This window comes from Palaemon carinicauda, chromosome 31, assembly GCF_036898095.1.
Source record: "Palaemon carinicauda isolate YSFRI2023 chromosome 31, ASM3689809v2, whole genome shotgun sequence".
Lineage (NCBI taxonomy): Eukaryota > Metazoa > Arthropoda > Malacostraca > Decapoda > Palaemonidae > Palaemon > Palaemon carinicauda.
In genome coordinates, this window is record NC_090755.1 from 66193016 (window position 1) to 66216690 (window position 23675).

The 23675-nt window shown below is 41.6% G+C and overlaps 1 protein-coding gene and 1 long non-coding RNA gene across 7 annotated transcripts in view; one reads left to right on the forward strand and one right to left on the reverse strand.

The window, feature by feature from the left end:
• Positions 1–23675, forward strand: part of LOC137624491 (GTP-binding protein Di-Ras2) — a 611765-nt gene that overhangs the window by 550135 nt on the left and 37955 nt on the right. The window lies entirely within an intron of this gene.
• Positions 1–23675, reverse strand: part of LOC137624489 (uncharacterized) — a 93532-nt gene that overhangs the window by 58180 nt on the left and 11677 nt on the right. For 5 of the 6 annotated variants that reach the window (XR_011040738.1, XR_011040737.1, XR_011040739.1 and 2 more), the window contains exons 2-3: positions 8212–8280; positions 3421–3592 (exon numbers count right to left, since the gene is read on the reverse strand). This is a non-coding gene — a long non-coding RNA (uncharacterized lncRNA). The remainder of the gene's footprint in view (positions 1–3420; positions 3593–8211; positions 8281–23675) is intronic. The other variant, XR_011040741.1, reaches the window with a different exon arrangement.

Here is a 23675-nt window from a genome sequence, read left to right on the forward strand (position 1 = left end):
TGGCAGGTCGGGAATCCAGGAGATTCAATGAGCGATGGAGAGCTACGAATAGCAGTTCAATGACAAGAGGTCAGAAAGGCGCGTTTGACAGGCGAGCCGACATTCAGCGACCTATTAAATGGTCTAGCTGTGAGGTGGCGATCGGCGAGCGGAGATCTGAAAAAACGCTTGGCAAACTGGCAATTGACAACTGGTTAGTTTAACAACAGTATAGTATGGTTAAACGATTGGCGAGTAGGTGATCAGCGAGCTAGAAATCGGCAATCCGAGAGCTAACAATCAACGACTAGCGAGCTGGTGATCTGCAAGCTGATGATTCACGATCAGCAAGCTAGAGATCAATTTCCAGCGAGACTGGAGATCTAGAAACTGTGAAAGAATAGCTAGCAATCAGTGATCGGCAAGCTGACGAATGGCGATTTGCAAGCTGGGGATCGGCAATCTGACGTAGAGATAGACAATAGGCGATGTAAGCAAATGTCAAGTTGACGACCTGAGAACTGTGGCCTGCCACAGTAGAACGGCAATTGGTGGGACCTGTAAAAAGCCGAATATCGTCGAGCCATTGAATCGGTGATTTGTGAGCAGGCAAATCGGAGATCTAGCGACTCACGAGCAGGCAATCGGCAATCGCCGAGCTTGCAATCTGTGAGCTGGCTACTGGTACGCTGGCGATCAGCGACCTAACGAGTAGTCTAGCTGTGAGGTGGCGATCGACGAGCAGAGATTCGAGAAGACGCTTGGCGAGGTGGCGATTGACGAGCAGAGATCTGAGAAGTCGCTTGGCGAGGTGGCGATTGACGAGCAGAGATCTGAGAAGTCGCTTGGCGAGGTGGCGATTGACGAGCAGAGATCTGAGAAGTCGCTTGGCGAGGTGGCGATTGACGAGCAGAGATCTGAGAAGTCGCTTGGCGAGGTGGCGATTGACGAGCAGAGATCTTAAAAGAAGCTTAGCGAGGTGGCGATTGACGAGCAGAGATCTGAGAAGACACTTAACGAGCTGGCAATCTACAACCGGTTAGTTTAACAGCAGTATAGTTAAACTATTGCCGAGTTGGCGAACTAGAAATCGGCAATCCGAGAGCTAACAATCAGCGAGCTGGTGATCTGCAAGCTGACTATTGACAATCGGCAGTCTGGAGATGACAATTGGTGAAAGACAAGCTAGCAGTCAGTGATTGGCAATCTGTGAGCTGGAGTTCGACAATCGGCGAGTTGGCAATTAGCGCCATGCTCCAGGATGGCAGGTCGGGAACCCCGAAGATTCAACGAGCGATTAAGAGCCACAAAAAGCAGTTCGATGGCGAGAGGTCAGAGAGGAGCGTTGGACAGGGGAACGTCAAGGCTGGCATATGCCGAGTCCGAGGATAGTCCATTTAGACAGGTGAGAGTCGAGAACCAGAGGGTGACCGGTAAGACTGACTAGACTCTTCCGTACTTGACGATCGTTCGGTAGATGTCGGCAACGAGAAAGACGTCTACTTGCCAAAGGCAAAAGTATGTGTCTGAGGCAACGAAGAGGACTACGAACTCTATGAGTTTGCCAATGATGATCGTAAGCCAAGAAAACTGCTCAGCAGGATTATCTCTGGAAGGTCTCCAAAGAGGTGTCTCTATGGGTGGTCTCACAAACGAGAGAGAGGATCATCTACAGAAGACTCTTGCCTCGGATTTTGCTCCACCCCCAACGGAAGAGTCAGCTCATTATGGGGGGGGGGGGAGCGTAGTCTTTGGCGGTTAGTTACGGATTAATTAATTCAGCTGACAAACACAAACTACTTGCGAGAACCACTCAATAACATGGCGGGAAGAGAATTCCCCGATGAAGAGTGGACAAGCTAAGATCATGCATACCCTCCGCCAGGAAGAAAACCCGTAGGACCATCATGAAGGGTCCCAAGGAGGAGAGCCAAGTCGAACCTGAAAAGTTGGTTTACGAAGTTATTATTTCACTTAATGAAGAAAACTCTTCAGAAGCACAACCTAACCCCTGAATGGGAAAGGTATTTTCCCGCAGAGGATCTGCTGTCCACCCACAAAGTGAGCAGCGTTGTCAGTGAGAAAGAGCAAGACCCAAGTCAACCTCTGTGATGGCTGCAAGAAGATTCCCTCTCAGAACACGTAGAGGAGAGGGCGACGTTAACATTTGAACTGAGGAGCATCCAAATGATGATGACTCCCCTGCGGCAGCGGTCGATATCCATTCTCCAAGGGAGGAAGGTTGTAAGGGGAGGTTCTCCGCCCATGAGAACCTGGCGCAATACGCCGTCACACAAAAAGCAACATCCACTGAAAAGATAGCTTGTAATATATTGTATATAAAAATGAAGAATGAAAACAATATTAAATGTCAAAAGGCCGGTCAGTTCGAGAGAAGTTTCTATTCCCAAGCCAAAAGTAAAGCGAGTTATAATCACAGGAGTGCGAGACGGGTAGCTACTAACCCCTGCGGCAGCGGCCGATGCCCATTCTCCAAGGGAGGAAGGTTGTAAGGGGAGGTTCTCCACCCTTGAGAACCTGGCGCAATACGCTGTCACACAAAAAGCAACATCCACTGTAAAGATAGCTTGTAATATACTGTATATAAAAATGAAGAATGAAAACATATATACTGTATAAAAGAAAAAACAATATTAAGTATCAAAAGGCCGGTCAGTTCCAGAGGGGCGAGAGAAGTCTCTATTCCCAAGCCAAAAGTAAAGCGAGTTATAATCACAGGAGTGCGAGACGGGTAGCTACTAACCCCTGTGGCAGCGGCCGATGTTCATTCTTCAAGGGAGGAAGGTTGTAAGGGGAGGTTCTCCACCATTGAGAACCTGGCACAATATGCTGTCACACAAAATGCAACATTCACTGTAAAGATAGCTTGTAATATATTGTATATAAAAATGAAAAATGAAAACATACTGTATAAAAGAAAAAACAATATTAAATGTCAAAAGGCCGGTCAGTTCCAGAGGGGCGAGAGAAGGGTCTATTCCCAAGCCAAAAGCAAAGAGAGTTATAATCACAGGAGTGTGAGACGGGTAGCTACTGACCCCCAGCCCTCCGCTAACTAGCGGTATGGGTGGTTAACCCTCACTAAAAGTCTAATGGCCCATCTTGGCTTCGCCGAAAGTAATACCCCTATAAATAGCATTGGTTTGTATTCCAGTTATAAAAACAGACAGTTAATAAATAAAATGTCAGTGGCAGTTAATTATTTTACTAAATTTAGTGCAAAGGAATAGAACCCTATAGTTTACAATTTTAAACAAACACTTTCAGATCACTTGCCTTCTCCACACACAAAAATACATGCTGTTAAGAGCATTTGGGGCAGTAAATGTCCTTAAGATAGCCAAACCCTACTATGCACTAAGTTCCATCTACAAGGACCATATTCTCTATAAAAATCACACCTGTAATAAAACTTATTACCTCTTATTACCTCAGATTTAGATCAAAGTTCTCGAGTCTCTAGTAGGCAACATACGCACTGTAGACATTGGTGTTTGCGATTTAATTTGTTTGAGTAGACCGAGTCACTTTTTAGTCAATGCAGAGTTCAACAGTAATCTCCTTTCCACACTACCATGAAACAATCAACATTCTGCAAAAACAGTTCTGGTGATAAATCTTGTATTTTTTTTTTTCAAAATCCAGTTTACTTTGCACATTAAGTAATCCAGTGATGAGCAAAATCAATCATAAAGTAAAATACAGTCATCTCTATTAATAAAGATAACTACTATGGAATTAATCATGCACCTTAAATATTCCTTTTTCTACCTTGCTATGAACACCAAAAATGTTGTACTATATTTTTCCTAGCTATACAAACCCGAGTCATTTTTTTTATGAAATTATCCTAGTTTTGTTTTCTACTACCAGACAAAAAATTGATTGCATCCTGCTTTATTGCTAGGCAACTGCAGCCCATGACAATACCTGTTCGATGTAATTCCTCCACAACACTCACCTCGTCAATGACTTGCAGGCTGGTTGATAAATGATAAATGACTGGTTTATATAGGTAGAAAAAATACAAAATTTACACAAATTTGTAGTTTATTCCTACAGGGTTACAAACTTCCAAGTCATTTATATGGGAGTCTTCCTTTAGGTGGGAGGAAATCTCCATTAAGTTAAAAAGGTCTGCCCTTCCTCTCTCAAGATACAATTACTATTACTAATAGCAAGAGATCAAAGTGAATTATTCGTAAACAGTGTAGCTGTCTCGTAAAGAGGAAAGGCTTAATGTTCAATCCTAAAGAATTGAATGCTTTGTCAGGGATAAAGTGATATACTGTAAGCATATTATTCGTTGTGCGGCAACAATCCTGAGAGAAGAACAGTCACATGTCCCATAATAACTTGGTTAGATTATTTGTTGTGCTGCAACAATAGGGGCTAAAAAAGAATTAGAAAAAAAAGTGCCTTAACACCTGTGTGGGCAATCTTTTAAGATAATGGTTAGTGAAAGTGGTTTCTCCTCCAAACACCAGCTTTTAGAACTAGGGCTACATATTTTTGCAGAAAGCCAAGATTGTGGGAAGCTACGTACATCACGTCTGCTTGAGGGGTGCCCTTGGAGAGACTTCCCATGAGGATTTACAAGCCCTCAGGATTGTTTCTCTCAACCAGAAAGTAGTAGTGTTTCTGGATACAGTACTTACTTTCTTTTTGGGAGAGACCAGTGCTCACAAACAAATTGGAGATTTTAGGCCGAAGATACTGCGTTTTTTTTCAAATACTTACGCATACCTCTTACAGGACAAAGTAACATCTGGGTCATCAGTAACATCTTTGAGAGAAGATTGTGCAAGTATCAAATCCAAGATAGCTATCAACCGGATTCTGGCTTTTGGCCACGAAAACAAGAATAAAAAACAAAGATGGTTCTCTCCACCCTCAGGAATGTGGCAAGATAAGACTCTCTTGGCTGAAGGCAAGGCAGAGCGGGAGCCTTTCACAGCAGTGACAAAGTGCCTTCTTGTTCCTTACAAACTCCTAAAAGTCTGCACAGGGGAATAGTGGCATTGAGTGGAGCAATATTCCTCCTACGGCAACAACCATAGATTTTTTTACTTTTCCTGGTATACTGCTGCGAAAGACTTTCGGAGATCTGCCAAGCTGCTTAGCAGTTGGTCTTTAAAAGCTTTTTTTTTTTTCGAAAGACGCTGGATAGTCTCCAGCCATGAAGGTACAGGCAATGCAGTGTGTTGTGAAATTTTCATTTGCGAGGTTGGCCTAGCAGATTTGGCCCTTCTGAAAGTTCTCATTCTGTGAGAAATTCCAGCCATTCTGGATACCATTCTGCTGCTGACCACTTTGGGGCCACTAGTGTTCCATTGACACCCTTGGTTGTTCAGACTGTTCTGTGTGACAAATCAGACAAAATAGTGGAAAGCTGTAATGTCCAGTCCATCTCGTGGGCGTTGAAAGGAGTATTCCACCACCGTAGCTTGGTCTGGGGCTATAGAGATACATCGGGAGTTTGTGATTCAAGTGGTTGGCGAACATGTCCAGAGATGGGGAATCCCACAAAGGCATAGGTCTCTTAGCAACTAGAGGAAGCAAAGACCATTCTGAACCAACTGTTGTCCCTGGACAGCTAAGATGGTTTGCAATTATGTTCCTCTTCCCAGGGATAATCCTCGCCAAGAGAGATTGCCTGGAACTGCGTCCACTTCATCTCTACTGCTATATTGCATAGCAGAAGAGGCTGCACCTCATTTGGAGATGCAGGTCACCACTGTGGAATTGTCACTCAAACACCATGGAGTGTTCTTTGTCTTTGAGAAGCGGAGCAATGCTAGTTGCACCACTTTCTTTTTCATGAAATTTATGTGAAAGGTCTTGTCCTCTTCTGACCATAGGCCCAAGATTTGCTGATTTCCTAGGTGAGCATCCCACCCTTGGTATGATAGATCTGTGAACAGGAGGAATTGTGGCGGAGGAGCCTTAAGGGGGGGTTGCCGCTAACAGGTTCTCCTCGTTCAGCCACCAAAAAAGGCTTTTACCATCTCCTGAGGTATCTGTAGCAGAGTTGTAGAGTGGTCTATAGTCTGATCATTGGCTCTTCAAAGCCCACTGCACCAAACACAGATGCATTCTCCCAAAAGAGACTAGTTTCTCTGAGGAAAGATGGCCTAGTAACTTCTGCCAAGATTAGGAAAGGAGGAGTTTCCATTTCAGAATGGTTGCTGTCAATACTCTGAACCTCGAGATTCCGTCAGATAGAAAGGCTTTGACTTAAAGTATGTCCATACCCAGATAACTGATGGACTGCTGGGGGGAAAGGCTGGACTTCTGCAGGTTCAGTTTGATCTCTAATTCCTTGCACAGATCTAAGTGTAGGTCTCTATTTTAACGGAAGAGCTCGGGATTCTGCTAGAAGCCAAACGACCAGATATCTCAGATGCCTGATGCCCATGGCATGAATCCAGGCTGAGACAAAGGCAGAGAGTTTGGTGAAGACCTGAGGGGCTGTTAACAAGCCGAAGCACAGCACCCTGAACTGAAAATCTGTCTCAAAAGGGAAACCTTAGGTACTTCCTCGAAGCAGGATGGATGGGGGCCTGGAAGTAAGCGTCTTAAGTTTATTATTATTATTATTATTATTATTATATGCTAAGCTACAACCCTAGTCGGAAAAGCAGAATGCTATAACTCCAAGGGCTCCAACAGGGAAAATAGCCCAATGAGGAAAGGAAACAAGGAAAAATAAAATATTTCAGGAACCGTAACATTAAAATAAAAATTTCCTATATAAACTACAAAAACTTTAACAAAACAAGAGGAAGAGAAATAAGATAGAATAGGGTGCCTAAGTGTATCCTCAAGCAAGAGAACTCTCATCCAAGATAGTGGAAGACCATGGAACAGAGGCTATGGCACTACCCAAAACTAGAGAACAATGGTTTGATTTTGGAGTGTCCTTATCCTAGAAGAGCTGCTTAACATAGCTAAAGAGCCTCTTCTACCTTTACCAAGAGGGAAGTGGCCATTGTTCACCCTTGGGTGAAGAATTGTTTGGTTATCTTAAGTGTCCAGTGTATGAGGACAGAGGAGAACATGTAAAGAATAAGCCAGACTATTCAGTGTATGTGTAGGCAAAGGGGAAATGAACCCTGACCAGGGAGAAGGATCCACTGTAGTACTTTCTGGTCAGTCGAAGGACCCCAAAACTCTCTAGCAGTAATATCTCTTTCTTCCTGATGGCCTGGAGAATTGATGCTGGGGTCTCCATTTTGAACTTTGTAGCACAGAGGTACAAGTGGGAGAAATCCATGACGGGTCTCCAACACCTCGTCAGCTTGTCTACCAGGGATAGATTTCTGAGGAAGCCTGGAGAGTCATTTGAGACTTCTTCCACAGCTCCTTTGGCCAAGAATTTGGAGACTTTCCTCATACAAGAATAGTTCTTTTACCGAGAGTCTTGAATAGAATTATTGGATGGTCAGATTCCTGGCCCTCCTTAGTGAACTATTGTGCCCTCATCCTCTTTGTCAAGAAGAATGCCCTCTCTAACAAAAGGTAGGTAGAGTCTGCCTCCTAGATTGTTGGGCATCTGTTGGAGGTAGGAGTTTTCTTTGCTGTGGAACTGGCTTAAAAGGCGAGTTCCCTGGTTGTTCCTGGGGAGTGAGCAACCCTGGTACCACTGCCCTACTTAACATAAGATTGTGTCCTAACCTCCCTACCTTTTCATTTGCTGTCGCTCCATCCGAGGGCAGGAAAAGGGAGGAGGGAGTTGACTAGCTCTGATCTCCTAAGGGCTAATGCATCTCTTAAGGGATAGCAGTTTAGAGCATCTGGCTAAGACAGCGTCACACACTTTTAAAATGCAATTTCCCCAAAAGAATAAGTTATGATGTAGGAAGAACTAAGGCTTGGCACCATATCTAGATAGTTCCTCAAATTGTTCACACATACTCGTTCTTCAGAGTTTATGGGTAAAAGTCTATTAAACCAAGCTTTGGGAAAAGAAGCAATATGAACATCAGGGGAGGTTCATAGAAATATACAGAATACTGCACTGAATATTTCACTCTATTTTGATGATTGTGCTTGCAAAGAAGTATAACTTTTACAGTTCACATTTAATCTTTAGCATTCAATTATCATTCTTTCTTTTGTCATGAAAGCAGGCTTTGGATCACTTTGACCTTAGCTTTTTAGTTGGGCAAATGGAATACAAAGACTTTCCTAGTTTTGATAGCTACTCACCTATCTTCCAAAACAAAGTACAATGGTTTTATATCCTCTGCATCAATTTGACCCAACTGATCTGCTAAGCTGTAAAAAAATATATAATATGAATTCAGAATTAATAGAATTCTAAAATACTGTACATAGTATATAGCAAATATTTCCATAGAAAAAAATATGACAAAGTTATTCAATATCTGTTAGTATTAGTATAATCAAGATGTAAAACAAATAATTCTAGAAGTTTTACAAAACTAATAACTCTAAACTAGCTTATTTCAAGACCCTCTTTGAAAAATCACTAACATCCTGAAGGCTTTCTCAAATTTTATTACAATTTTATCTCAAAAGAAATTTATATTTTTTTTACTAAACATGATCTAAAATATCAAACCTAGAACTTCAAGCTTTTTTAAAATTCAAATTCAGTGGTCATAATGAGTATACTGTAATTGGAATGGTTACAATACTACTATGGCTCTCTTTATGCTTGAAATTAACCAGTTTTTAAAAATCCTGTAATCTTGTGACTTAATTATGGTGTAATGAGTTGATCATTGAACACATATCTACATGAAGCCATTCCATTTCTTCCAAACAAGGTTACATACAAATCCAACTGATAATAGGTAGTAGGTTGGCCAGGGCACCCGCCATCCATTGAGATACTACCGCTAGAATCATTGGGTCCTTTTACTGGCCAGACAGTACTACATCGAATCATCCTCCCTGGTTACGGCTCATCTTCCCTATGCCTACTCGTACACCAAATAGTCTGGCCCATTCTTTACATATTCTCCTCTGTCCTCATACACTTAACACTGAGATTACCAAACAGTTCTTCTTTGCTCAAGGGGTTAACCACTGCACTTTAATTGGTCAGTGCCTACTTTCTTCTTGGCAAGGGTAGAAGAGACTTTTAGCAATGGCAGGCAGCTCTTCTAGGAGTAGGGCATTCCAAAATCAAACATTGTTCTCTAGAGCTGGGTAGTGCCACAGCCTCTGTACTGTGGTCTTCCACCGTATTGGGGTAGAGTTCTGTTGCTTGAGGGTACACTCGGGCACACTTTTTTCTTCTTGTTTTTTGAAGTTTTAATAGTTTATATATATAAAAGATTTATTTTTATGTAGTTACTGTTCTTAAAATATTTTATTTTAATTATTATTACCTCTCGTTTATTCATTTCCTTATTTCCATTCCTCACTGGGCTATTTTCCCTGTTTGAGTCCTTGGGCTTATAGCAAGTTTATTTTCTAACTAGGGTTGTAGAATGATAGATGCTCACGATCACGATGACTATAATAAATAATAATAATAATAATACCGTAATAATAATACTACCGCAAAGTGAGAGACTGCTCCAGACTAGTGGTCTATGAACAAGCAGGCTTGGATTTCTAACAGCTGCAACCTCTATGTTTGCCAGTTCAGGCCTAAACACAATGGAGGAGAGATTATAGTCTCTCTCTGCTGGTACTCATGGGACCAGATAAGCAACATCAGCATCAATAGGAAATGGACTCTAAAGTACCAGTGTATGTAAAAATAAAGTCTCTGATGTACAGCGGTAAGGGTGGGAGTTTCGAGGATCTACAAGCTTTAAAATTGTTTCCCGATGCAAAGACTTGTGTAATGCATACAGTAAGTCTGCGCATCATTAGTCCGATTAAAAAGTACCAAATCGAACCTGTGTCTGGGGCTTTCAGACTGTAGAAAGAGGAGGCGAAAGTGCACCATCCATTTGCGGTCTACACAAGAGGCTCCTCTAATCCATTCAAACGACATATGAGGCTCATAATTTAAAAGTGCGAGGCTTCCAAACTTGACACTGGGCCCTCAAGGGGGTTTATGTCAGCAGAGCTAGTACTCGCACGCACACTGAGGCTCTCTGGAGAGTCGTCAATAATTATACTGTAATGTCAATTTGGTTCTGTTTTAATGCTTGCAGAGTTTTTCAACTTCCTCGGATGTCCTTCCTTACCCTTGTGACGGGAATAGGACGTGGAGAAGAAACGGGAGGAGTCCAGCTCACTCCCGTTATAAAAAAAGTCTGCATCTAGCAACTGAGGAAATAAAGTCTCGCTCAGAGATCGATTTATAAGGCAATAGTGTTCAAGACTGCCACCTAGAACACCTACAGTGGGGGCAACGTCTACATAGTCTGCTATTAGTTCCTTCATCTTTGTCAGATGGGGGGAGTCTACTCTTAGGAAGGAGGAAAATTTCCACACCTCTACCTATACACTATCTGCAAAGCAGTTATCCATAATAAAATGGCATCCCTTAGAGCCCATACTTTCAGCTTCATGAACATTAGGTCAGGCGCTAGTGTGAGGTCTCATGACGACTAATAGGTTTGTCATCAGTGTAAGACAGGCTTATCATTAGTGTAGATAAAGATTTTTTCATAGTTTAACCGTAAATTTATAAAACACCGGGGATCCTCAAAGTAATAGGAAGACTATCTACCATACCCTCTGTGGTGTGGTGAATGTACGGTAACGAACTTATATCATCAAGTTGTAGATGAATACACAACACATCAAAATGGTCACGCATTTCGTGATATGATGGTTAGCGATGACAACTTGCTTAGACCTGCTGGCCTTCTCAAGATGCAGAGAAGTTACCTTGCGCATTAAAATGGCAGCACACAGTGACATCACATTTCTGGGTCGACCTGTGGCGCCCGGTGAAAAGGAGTCCTTCTTAAGTATCTTTTCTGATAAAACCTTCCAATTATACCAGAGAAAGATAAAAGTATGGAATGCTGAGGTTACTACCCTCGCGCGAGCACCTTTTGGGTGTCGTGTATAAAGCAAAGGCGCGTGAAAAACACTATTCACAGGTTGTCTTCCATTTAGTTAATTCCTTCGTCAAAGGGATGGGCAGATACAACGGCCCTAGCCAAGTACCAGCGCCACACCACCACGCCACGACGCGAGCGCCATCTGAACATCATCCTTCTTTTGGAATCTTAAGTGTTGATATATGTTTGTGGTGCTCTCGGTCTTTTTTTTGTCAATCGTGGATTTATTTTGTCATGTCCGAAGCCCCATCTTCACACATTCCAATGTTAAGTACCATAGTTTGTTTTGACAGTTTTTTATTGTACCGGGCTTGTGTTTTATATCCAGTATAGTCTGTTTTATTATTCCCGTCTGGCCTTTCATGGCGGCCATTGTTTGTTCACTTGTTTGGGAATTCATCTTTGTCTGCCCGTTTAGTACTCTGTCACTTAGGTTCTTGGTTAAGTCCCTGGCCTTATGCCTTTAGAACCATTATTATTATTATTTTTTGTGTATTTATGCTCATGGTACTTTTTGCTAGCAAGTCCAGCCTACGAACGAGATAGCGATCTAGCTTTGTATTTGTTTAGTAACCGCCCCACCGAGGCGTTCGTCACTCGACTGTGCTATTTATTTTAAGTTTTAGCAGATGCTATTCTTCGATCGTAGTGTTATATGGATGTACATTTTTATTTTATACATTTATAATAGTGTTGTGTGATTTTTAGTCCTGTTTTTGTGTCCAAGAGAGCGAGAGATTGGGGTCCCCGTTTTCTGCTCGCAGTCACGAGTTACCCCTTTCTCTCGTTTTCTTTCTTAGATCCGGTGGTTGAGCGGATTTCCCGTTTTCCGTTTTGTGCGTTCAACGGGTTCTCCCTCCCTCACCTCTCCCCCTCTGGGTGGATGATAACTTACGAGTTATTATTTTTTCGTGATTTTTCAATTGTTAGCGTTATTTTGGTCAGTGTTTCGTCCTCTCCCCGTTACGGCTCGAGAGTAGTTTATGAACGTTTTCCACTCCGCCTTGAGTTCTACTCCGGCTTGAGGGATTCTCAATGACTTTCGTTCTATTGTTATATTTATATATTGTTTACTGCATGGGACGGGCTTCATATTGTTTAGATACGACCCTCCGGTGGCCCTTACTGCGGTCTGAGGCCACGGCCATATCCACAATAGCCATTGTTATTACAATTGTGTTTTTATTCACAATAATTATTCAGGACCTTTCTTCTCCCTCCGGCCTCACCGGAGATTGTAAATACGCTTTGCTATGATCTAAGCCTTAGCCTTTAGCTGCGGCTTGGCTTTTATATCTTCACAATTGAATTATTAGCCACAATTGAATTATTCAGGGTATCTCATTATCCTCCGGCGTCACCGGAGGTCGCCCATACACTTCACACTTATATTTGCCTTGCCTTTGGCTAAGGCGGCATTATTCAGGACATCTCATTACGTTCCGGCTTCACCGGAGGTCGCCCATACACTTAACACATATTTGCCTTGCCTTTAGCTAAGGCTGGTGTTTATATTTATTTTAAAGGCATGTCACTGCTTCCCCGACCCTCGCAGGTCGGCAGATTGCTTTAAGTTATTTATCCTTATGTCGTTAACAGACATTAGGTAAATTACAAATATACAAACATTTGGATATTAGCCTATAGTGCCAACAATGGTACTGGGCGAATAGCGATTTAAACGTTTAGCGATTTAGTCTGTTAGTTTGTACTCGCCCCAGGAAGGCTCGATTTAGACTATATCCTTATTTATTAGTTACGTTGTCGTTATTCTTCGTTCTTGGTTATTACAAAAAAAAAAAAAAAAAAAAAAAAAAAAAAAAAAAAAAGAAGAAGCAATAAATTTTTTACTTATCTTATATTATTGTGTGATGTTAGCTTTTATTATGTAACCTTGAGAGTGAGAGCATAGGGTGCTCGTTTATTAGCTCGAGTAAGAGAGGTGAATTTCCCGTTCTCCTTTTTTATACGATCACGAGTTATTCAGGCCTCTTATTATCAGAGTTGATGATAGTACGTTTAATGTTATACACGTTTTATTGATGTGGTTACTGTTAATATAGCTAACACTATTAGTAGAAACGTTGGTGTATGAGTCATTAATTGGGGTCGTTTTATACCGACACCCTTAGCTCCGCCTTGAGTTATGCTTAGCTCCGCCTTGGGTTATACTCCGCTATAATGGATACTCATTGGGTGAGAACTAGTCAGATATTTGGAGTGCAACGGTGAAATCCGGCACTCAGACTCCGGCTGAGGCCTTTTGCACACGAACCTTTGTCATGTTTGATCTCAATTACACCTTTACGGTCCCTTTTTCATCGAATCTCCCGCTTCGCTGGAGATAACACAAACATTCATTGAGGTTAATGTTATCGTATCGGTGACGGTCACGATCTCACAGGGACTGGCCTTTGCTACCCGATCTCCCGTACAAACAGAGATCAAGCAGACGTCCAGAACCGGAGTTAACAATGTGATACCGATGAGGTTTTCACAGTTTCATTATTACAGTCCCTTTTTCATCGAATCTCCGGCTTCACTGGGGATAGCACAGAGATTCAGTATTGGGGAATGTTATCGTACCGCTGAGGGTCACGTTTTCACGATGACGGACCTTTGTCACTGGTTCTCCGGTACAAACAGAGATCAATCAGATGATCAGAATCAGAGTATGAACCCTTTTCATGAATAATCACAATATCGTCATTACGATCCTTTTCATCGAATCTCTGGCTTAACAGGATATCGTACAGGCGATCAGCATTGAGGTTAATATTAGATTTCCTCTGGTTCACGTTGTCACTGTGACGGACCTTTGATTGTACCGGGGATGGTTACCGGAGCTCCGGTACAGACAGAGATCATTCAGACCACGGGTGGCCAGTCTTTGGTTTTACCTGTAAAGGAAACAATTTAACATGAATACAAAAAATATATGAACGTAACTATGCCTATATTTATGCATATATTTAATTCTAACTATGTATAAATATGGATAAATATCCATACAACATCGTGTGCAAATAGAATTAAATTAATTATGCCTATATTTATGCATATGCAATCCTAAATGTCTAAATATGGCTAAATATCCATACAACAGAGTGTTCAAATAGAAATAAATTAATTATGCCTATATTTATGCATAGTCAATTCTAACTGTCTAAATATGGAAAAATATCCATACAACATAGAGTTCATATAGAAATAAATTTTCCACCCAGTGGCGAATGCGCCAACGGTGTCACATTTCATGAATACAAGTGTCGCACTATACCCCAGAAGATAGTACATTAAATGACTTTTCTTTAAAATTGCTTTTTAGGAGTTTTACAGCTGATCCCAGCCTGTGAATAGGATCGCTAACCAAAGTTCAAGGAACATCCAGACTTATGTCCCCTTTCTGTTACAGAAGGTTCGCCTGCATGGTTCCCATCAGGATGATGATGAATCTCTCTGGCCTGCAAGAGAGGCTCTTCGCCCTTGGATATCGAGGTTGGGAAGGAATGCTCCATCTAGAGGTCCCTATCTCCTCGGAGTGTCCTCTCTAAGGTTGGACGACTACCCCATGGACGGGCAGGTAGGTGGGGATGAGTTTTGAACCTTCAGATTTGCAATTACCTACGTCACCGACCTAGGACTCTTAAAGGATCCTGGTGTTCATGTTACCCTGCATAAACTGGGAATGCTAAAAGCAACACATTCTAGGGAAAACCAAGGGGCTCTGACGCAGCTCTAAGGTATGGTGGTGAGTCAGTGCCGTTCAGGAACTCGGATATAGGTGGTACCATAAATCTGGATGGCATAGACGTCCTCCCTCTAGGGGACCTAGATTTTACTCCCAGGTACTAGAATTCCCATTCAACGGATTCGTTCAATTGAAAGAGATTGCCTTGGTTAGGTTAGACAAGGTACCGAAGGTAACTGTATTATTTCCTAAAGGGCAGGCCCAATCTGGCTGGACCAGGATGTTGTCAGCCTGGGGGGTACGATAATTCCAAGCTCTGCCTTCCCAGTTCGACCTACACGTTTGTTGGTTTGATTGGGTCAGTTGTTGGAAGTACGTTCTGTCTGAGACCTCTATCAGACAGGAATCGATAGTCGGTTTCCCACTCGTCAACACAGCCTTCCTCTGGTTCGACGCCTTTGCATCTGACTCCCCCTCATCAGGTGGTCTACCTCACTGATTCCCCAGGTACACAGCCCAACCCCGTTGGGATGTTTTGCCTGCTTACAGCCCTAGATCCGAACCCTCAGGCTCCTTTCAAGGACTCCAGAGAGGAAGCTGCAAGAGTAGAAGACAGTCCCGCCATCAAGGCGGGCCTAGGAAAAAGGGGGCTCTGAGTAGGGAAGGACCTAGATTCACTCCCTCACAACGCGGTGGTCCCGGTAGGGGGAAGACTTTACCACTTTCGTGACCATTGGACCTTCGGTCTGTGGGATCATAGCATAATCTCTAACGGTTTGAGAGGAAAATGGCCACAAGGTCCTCCTCCTCCGCCAGTGACCTTCATCCAGAAATCCACTCCTGTCCTGAAAGAGTACACCACAGGGTTACTCAAGAAAAAGCAATCAAAGGGATCGATCACTGAAGTTCCAATCCGCCTGTTCACTTTTCCGAAGAAAGGCTTGTCGGCATTGAGAGTGGACCTGGACTTGTCAAGCTAAACTCTTTCATTCTCTGCGACAAGTTCCGGATGTTGACTGTCTCTCAGGTACGGACCTTACTTCCCCGTGGGACCGTCACCACCTCTGTCGATCTTACCGACCGCTATTAGCTTGCGCCTATAGCTTGAAACTTCTCTTCTTATCTGGGTTTCCACCTAAGCAGGAAAGCCTTTGTGTTCAAGACATGCCCTTCGGCCTCAACATTGATCCCAGGATATTCACGAAACTGGGAGAGGCAGTGTTAGAACAACTCAGGAACCAAGAGATACAGATCATTGCTTATCTGGCCGGTTGGCTCATTTGGGCCCGGCCGGCCATAGAAGGCAACACAGCTACGAAGGAGTTACTTCGGTTGCTCGACAACCTGTGATTTCGGGTCATTCTCCATAAGTCGCGCCTGCGACCATCAGACCACTTTGAATGGTTAGCCATTCAGTGGGACCTTTCGAAGCACACGCTGTCTCTCTCTTCCTAAAGTAAGAGGAATAGGTTCCAAGATCAAGAATTTTCTCAAGCACAACAGGTGTCCAAAGAGCCTAGAAAGTATCCTCGGCCTTTTCCAATTCACTTCAGTAACAGATCTCCTATAAAAGCCAAACTCAAGACATCAATCTATTTTGGAGAAAGAGAGCTACAGTACCTATAAGAAGACAAGGTCTCGAAGATCCCCTCTGTCTGGAAAATGAGACTACGCCCATGGTCCGAATCGAAAAACCTCTCCAAAGCGGTTCCTCTACAATTCCCACCTCCACAAGTGACATTCCATTCAGCTGTCTCTCTAGGTGGATGGGGGGATTACTCCGAACATCAGATGTTTCAGGTTCTTGGTCACTCGCCATGAAACAGTCCCATATCAATGTTCTCGAAGCCATGGCAGTGTTCTTGACCCTGACTCTCCTCCGAGGTCGACCCACATCAGAGTAGTGTCAGACAGCACAGACGCAGTACACTACGGCAACAGAGGAGGATCCAAGTCACCCAACCTGAATCAGATCTTGGTCACTTTCTTCGCCTGGGCAACAGAAAAGAACTGGTTCCTGTCAGCACCTCACCTAGCGGGAGACCAGGATGTGAGAGCGGGCTCACTATCCAGGACGAGTCCCCTGGAGTCAGAATTTCATTCCGGTGGATACTCAGGCTCTTTCCAGGCATCCAGGTAGATCTATTCACAACTCAGATCAATCACAAACTTCCTTGTTATGTGACCCCAACCCTGGACCCTCGGGCTTATGCCATGGACGCATTACCCCGGGATTGGATCCATTAGAAGAAGATTTCCCTATCTCCCCCAGTGAATCGTCTAAAAACTTTTACACCGACTACGCTCCTTCCGGGGCGAAGTGGCTTTAGTACCACCTCACTGTACAAGAACAGTTGGTTCCTCTCCTCCTCGAGTGGAAACTCCGTCCCATCCGGATCCCTTTCCTCAAACTGACCCGAGTATTCCAAACTCACTGTGTCAGATTACTCAAGGATGGCCAAAACCCTAACTTGGTAGGCTACAGGAAGTTGGCAGCTCGTAGAGACGCGAACATTGAACCGGAAAACGATTTCTTCATCGAATCAGACAAAAGGGACTCGACAATTCCCCATTATGATTCAGCCGTTAACCCCCAAAATAGGCGGTCCCCTTGGAAGGTTATTCCTCTTCTCCAAGATACTTCTCTATGTCCGGTCACCACTCTCAGGGCCTTTTTAGCCACGACTGCTACCCGATCGTCTGGCCCCTTGTTTCTCAGAGAACAAGGAGGTACCATTTCCATACGTGGTATTAGGCAATAGATCCTATACTTCATTAAACAAGCCAATCCCGGATCATTTCCCCATGCTCATGATATCCGGTCCATAGCTACCTCCATCAATTATTTCTAGAAGTTGGACTTTGATGACCTTATAAAGTTCACGGGTTGGGAGTCTCCTATGGTCTTCAAACGCCACTATCTAATGAACTTATAGGCTCTTAAATACCCAACTTTTGCAGCTTGGAGCCTTATCTCTCCCCAGTGATCTTTTGTTCTTCCTTTCATCCATCTCTTTTCTTCTCCCTCCTACCCGCCACTCACACCACGACGCCGCTTCCTTGGTGGTTCGTTAGCCCTAGTTTTTTACATATTAGGTTGTTATGATTGTAACTATTATTGTTTACCGTGGTTATAGGGTCGGGATATTTTTAGCCATGTCAGTTTTGTTGCATGTTTCCTCTGATACTCGGAGGCTTCCCTGTTATGTTTGTTTAACCTTACTCCCACTATGCCCTGTGGCTAGTTTGTGTTATGCCTACTTACCTTAATTATTTATGATTTTCTTTATATGGTGTTGTTTCTCTCCCCTCATTAAATTGGTTGTTATTGTTGGGCTTGGAAGGCATTCTCTGGTACATTTTCACCCGGCGCCACAGATCGACCCAGAAAAGGGATTTTGACGAAGGAAAAATCTATTTCTGGGGAGAGACCTGTGGCGCCCAGTGAAACCCTTCCCCCTTAATTTACACGATCCCACCCTTTCCTTTCCAAGCCGTCGTGGCCATCACAGAAGGATGTTGTTCAGATGGCGCTCGCGTCGTGGCGTGGTGGTGTGGCGCTGGTACTTGGCTAGGGCCGTTGTATAGGCCCATCCCTTTGACGAAGGAATTAACTAAATGGAAGACAACCTGTGAATAGTGGTTTTCACGCGCCTTTGCTTTATACACGACACCCAAAAGGTGCTCGCGCGAGGGTAGTAACCTCAGCATTCCATGCTTTTATCTTTCTCTGGTATAATTGGAAGGTTTTATCAGAAAAGATACTTAAGAAGGACTCCTTTTCACCGGGCGCCACAGGTCTCTCCCCAGAAATAGATTTTTCCTTCGTCAAAATCCCTTTTTGATACAGTGGTGGATCCAGACTTAATTGTTCTGGATGTTTAGCCTTGCCGAATAATCAATAGCCAAAATTCTGGGTACAGCAGGATTTGTTATACTCTACTTCAGTGTTTTTAGGCTTTGAAGCAGAAACTTTTTTAAAGCAGTCAAGCATTGCCAAGTCTTGGGGGGGGGAGTAACAGCCAAAACAGTCAGACTACCCCGTAATAAAGAGTGAAATATCGTGAAGTGTCCTGGGAGCCTTTATAATAAGATTTCTGCCAAAGACCCCCAGGCATATGAGGCAAGCCTTTCATGGTATTTCAAGCTGGAGACTGGTAATACGTGCCTTTCAATAAGTTGCCACAGTATGGGGGAAATGACAGGCTCTACTCTAGGGTTCCGATAGGAAGACAGAGATAATTTCACTGCTCTGATAGGAGACACCTCTGAAGAGGGAAAAATCTTATCTGTATAATCTGACACACTGTATAGATCTCCACTCAATGCACTTGGGGGGGGGGAGAGGGAGTTGTAGACATAACAGAATAATCAGGGACAGATGAAACATTAGATGATGTGGCTAAGGAACCACAGCAGCTGTAGCCAAGGAAACCACTTCAATAACGGGTTCAAGTTCAAGTTGCAAAGTACATTATAAACATTGGGTGATAAAATCTTCAAAAAATTATGGCAGTCGTCATCGGTAACTGGAGCCTCAGTGGGCTCCTGACACTTAGGAGCTGGATGGGGGACAACGTTCACCACAGTACCAAGCTTACGTTTCTTGTCCTTGCTGGTAGGAGACAAAGGAGAACCCTCTTTCTTGTGACGATAACAATCTCTCCCACGCTGGGAGGACTACCTCCCTATAGTGCTTCCATGGTGATTCCACAGATCATCGTTTACCTCTACAGGAAGGACAAATTAGTTGTGGATCTACTTCTACCCGGCTCATAACTGTACCACAAGGGTGACAATCTTAGCCAGAGCAGGAACTCATCGAATTAAGACAAAAGTCGTACGGCACACATAACCTAACAAATAATTGATAGAACGCAAATGACAGTTAATATCAAAGACACGAGAGAAAAGCACTAAACACTTACAGTATAAGGGTTATGCAAGGGCAATGATGTCTCATCGCAGAGAGAGGAAGTAGGCACTTACGACCTACTTCACAACCAGTGTTGTGAGGCAGCAATTTGAACAAGCGTTACGAGTCATGCGCAGCTGTTGCCTAGTAATGAAACATGATGCAATCAAACCAGTTCTTTTAATAGTTTGGTCAAATAAAACTAAACTACTAGAAACCTATAAAAATTAGCTGAACTTCGTCTACAAGTACCCCCAAGTTTAAATTCTTAAAACTTATACATTACTGTACTTCTGGATTGAAGGATATGATCACTTAGTACATTACTATTCCTTAGTAAACCACCCACCAGACAAGGCATGTTCAATTCTGAGATCGAGTAATATTATTGGAATTTGGCATTCCTTTTAGAAAACAGAAGACTGCAATATAAAAAGTTTAATCAGATTCATTGTTTAAATATTCCACAAGATTATCATTCTTCTAGGACAGCTTTTCAGATTCTTAGGCAGTCTGGGATAATAGAAAAATATATGCTTGAATAAGAGCAATGATTAAACTATTCTAGATCTCTCAACACAAATTCTATGAAAATCAGACCAATTGAACTGGACTTTTACACAGATTTTCTAGCAAAATTATTATTCAAAAAGGTAGCCAATGGAAAACTGTCAAAACAAAAGTTTGCAAAGGTCGATTTGTTTAGTCAAATGGTTATTTAAGAAAACATCCTCACTATCATGAGCCAAACTATATCCTTATTTCCACAAACAATGTTATGAGCCATAGGATCCCCTGTAGGGAAAGCAGATAAGGGCCAAAAGAGAAATAATGAAGTAAAAATAAAAATAAAAAGTAAAATAACAAGGCATAAATTATGAACACTCATTTCAAACTACTCAACAAAAAAGCATGTGCACTAAATTTTGACAATTTAAATTACACTAACAACTATGTTACAATACTGTATTTGATTACGGAGATAATTTCCTAATGAAGATAAGAAAAGAATAAAACTATAGTACACTGTACTGTGTGGTACCTTATGTACAACTTAAAATGAACAGCAGATTTAGTGTTATGTGATAGACGTTATAATCTAGTAGGAATATCCAATTACAAAAAATGGTTTGAATTATTTATAATACCATGCAACATGCATAAGAAACATACTTGTGTCCAGGCATAACCACAATCATGGGAATGATATAATAAGTAATTGGGCAAGAACACTACCTTAAGAAACTATTAGATTACATGTCTGCATCCATAGAAACTTGCTGCTAAGAAAATATAAAAAAATAAGCTTAGCAAGCTCTACTTTCACAAATAAATTATCAGAGAATCTAAAAATTTTAAAAACCTGATAGGAAAAAGTAAGTTAAGGAGTCTGACAAAAAGTATACCAGTGACCAGGCACTGCAGAAGTTGCACTGAAAAAAATCTAAAAACTTACAAGATATAAAGCGTGCAATTTTGATGAGAAATTTAATCGGTATGTCAGTTATGGTAGTCTTTAGTTTCTTTATCAAATAAAGAACCTCACCTTTGATTTAGAGGAAAGTTCATGAAATTGCTGACAAATATACTTCAAATTCTCAGTCTGTGTTGAAACTTAACCCTGGATAGGTACGGTGGGTCGTTTGCGACCCCGAGCGTCAAAAAAAAACAGGTTTTTCTCACGTGACTCACCCCTGTGACTGAATTTGTGGGTGATCGACCTGCAGGAGGTGTCTCCCCTACACGCTCTAGTAGTGTCCAGATGTGCATTGCTGTAGCTGTACTCCTTCCCCGATTTCTGAGACGCGTCGGGGTCGTTCGCGTCCGAGTTTACTCTTCTGAGGTAGTTTGCATAATTATCAAAGTTATTACGTATTATGAAATTGTCGTAGAATGGTGCAACTTGTATAGGTTATCAGTTGTGGAAAGTCTTGGTGGATTGTTTGGCTACCATGTGCATGTTTTTTTTTTTTAGTTAAAATGTCGTTCATCACCACGAGGACCATTTTACCGCGAGTGCCCCTTTTTCATTTTTATTCATTTTTTTGCCAAGTCATTTTTCCGTAAGATATTGCCAAATAGTGTCGTAAAACTTTTGCTTGTTTAGTGTTGGAAAGTGTGTCTAGATGATCTGGCTACCCATGCATGACTTTGTTTTTGTCAGATACGACGTAGTTATTGGTATATTGGGTATTTAACTGCGGTTACCAATTTCTGTTTTTTTTTCAATATTTGTAAAAATTACTACGTAGTAAGGAATTGCCGTATATTATTCATTTTTTTTTCATGTTTGTGTGTTAGAAAGTGTGCCTTGATGGTTGGGCTAACACGTGCATGTCTTTTTTTTTATCTGAGATGTCGTATATTAGAATGTCGGGCATTTTACCGCGAGTGTCCCTTTTTAATTTTTTTTTAATTTTTTTGCCAAGTCATTTTTCCGTAAGATATTGCGAAATAGTGTCGTAAAACTTTTGCTTTTTTAATGTTGGAAAGTGTGTCTAGATGATCTGGCTACCCATGCGTGATTTTGTTTTTGTCAGATACGACGTAGTTATTGGTATATTGGGTATTTAACTGCGGTTGCCAATTTCTGTTTTTTTTTCAATATTTGTAAAAATTTACTACGTAGTAAGGAATTGCCGTATATTATTGATTTTTTTTTTCATGTTTATGTGTTAGAAAGTGTGCCTTGATGGTTGGGCTAACACGTGCATGTCTTTTTTTTTTTATCTGAGATGCCGTATATTAGAATGTTGGGCATTTTTCCGCGAGTGCCCCTTTTTATTTGTTTTGCTTTTTTTTGCTTAGTCATGTTACCGTAAGGAATTGGCAAGTAGTGTCGCAAAACTTATATTTTTATAGTGTTGGAAAGTGTTTCTAGATGATCTGGCTACCCATGCCTATTTTTTTTTTAGCCAGATATGGCGTATATATAAGTATGTGTTCGATTTTCCTGTGATTGCCATTTTTTCGTTTTTTCCCATTTCTTTCAAAATTACTACGTACTAAGGAACTATCACAAAGTAATATTTCATTTATATGTTTATTTGTCGGAAAATATGCCTTGATGGTTTGCCTAGCACGTGGCTGAAATTTTTTTTTTCTGAAATGCCGTATATTAGAATGGCCATTTTTCCACGAGTGCCCCTTTTTATTTGTTTTGCATTTTTTTGCTTAGTCATGTTACCGTAAGGAATTGGCAAGTAGTGTCGCAAAACTTATATTTTTATAGTGTTGGAAAGTGTTTCTAGATGATCTGGCTACCCATGCCTATCTTTTTTTTAGCCAGATATGGCGTATATATAGGTATGTGTTCGATTTTCCGGTGATTGCCATTTTTTCGTTTTTTCCCAATTCTTTCAAAATTACTACGTACTAAGGAACTATCACAGAGTAATGATTCCTCTAGATGTTTATTTGTCGGAATATTTTGTTTACTTTTTTTTTGATTGAATATCATCAAATTTTTTTAGCTAAAATATTGTTTTACATTTTTTTTTTTCGATTTTATTTCCCTTCAAAAAAAATTTTTTGGGTCAGAATTTCAATTTTATAGGCGTAAAATAATCGACAATTATCCAGCAACCCACCATACAATTTTTATGCATATCCAATAATAATTAGATTAGTAAATAACACCTTGAAATTGACATACCCTTCCTACATTTCAAGTGGCAGATTAGGGAGTCTGAGTCAGTGTGGTTGGCGGCCATTTTGTGGACATATCCGAAGCGTAAGCTGCCCTATCTATATATATTCTTGTTCCCTATAGAATTTGTGATATTTTGGTATATTTTTACCTGCATAAATATCATATTATATATTAAATATATGTATTTTTTTACGAAATTTCCAATTACTCAAAAAATTACCTTTAGATATGGCCCCTGATATAAATGTAATTTACAAAATAATGAAGATTTTTTTACACATTTCTATTTTAGGATAACATATGTTTATTCCCTAAAAAAATTAGCCACTTCCTATTTCATTTGGGTACCCAAAAAAATTCATGAAATTTGGACAATTTTTTTTGGCCAAAAAAAGTTACCCTTTTTTTCTCATT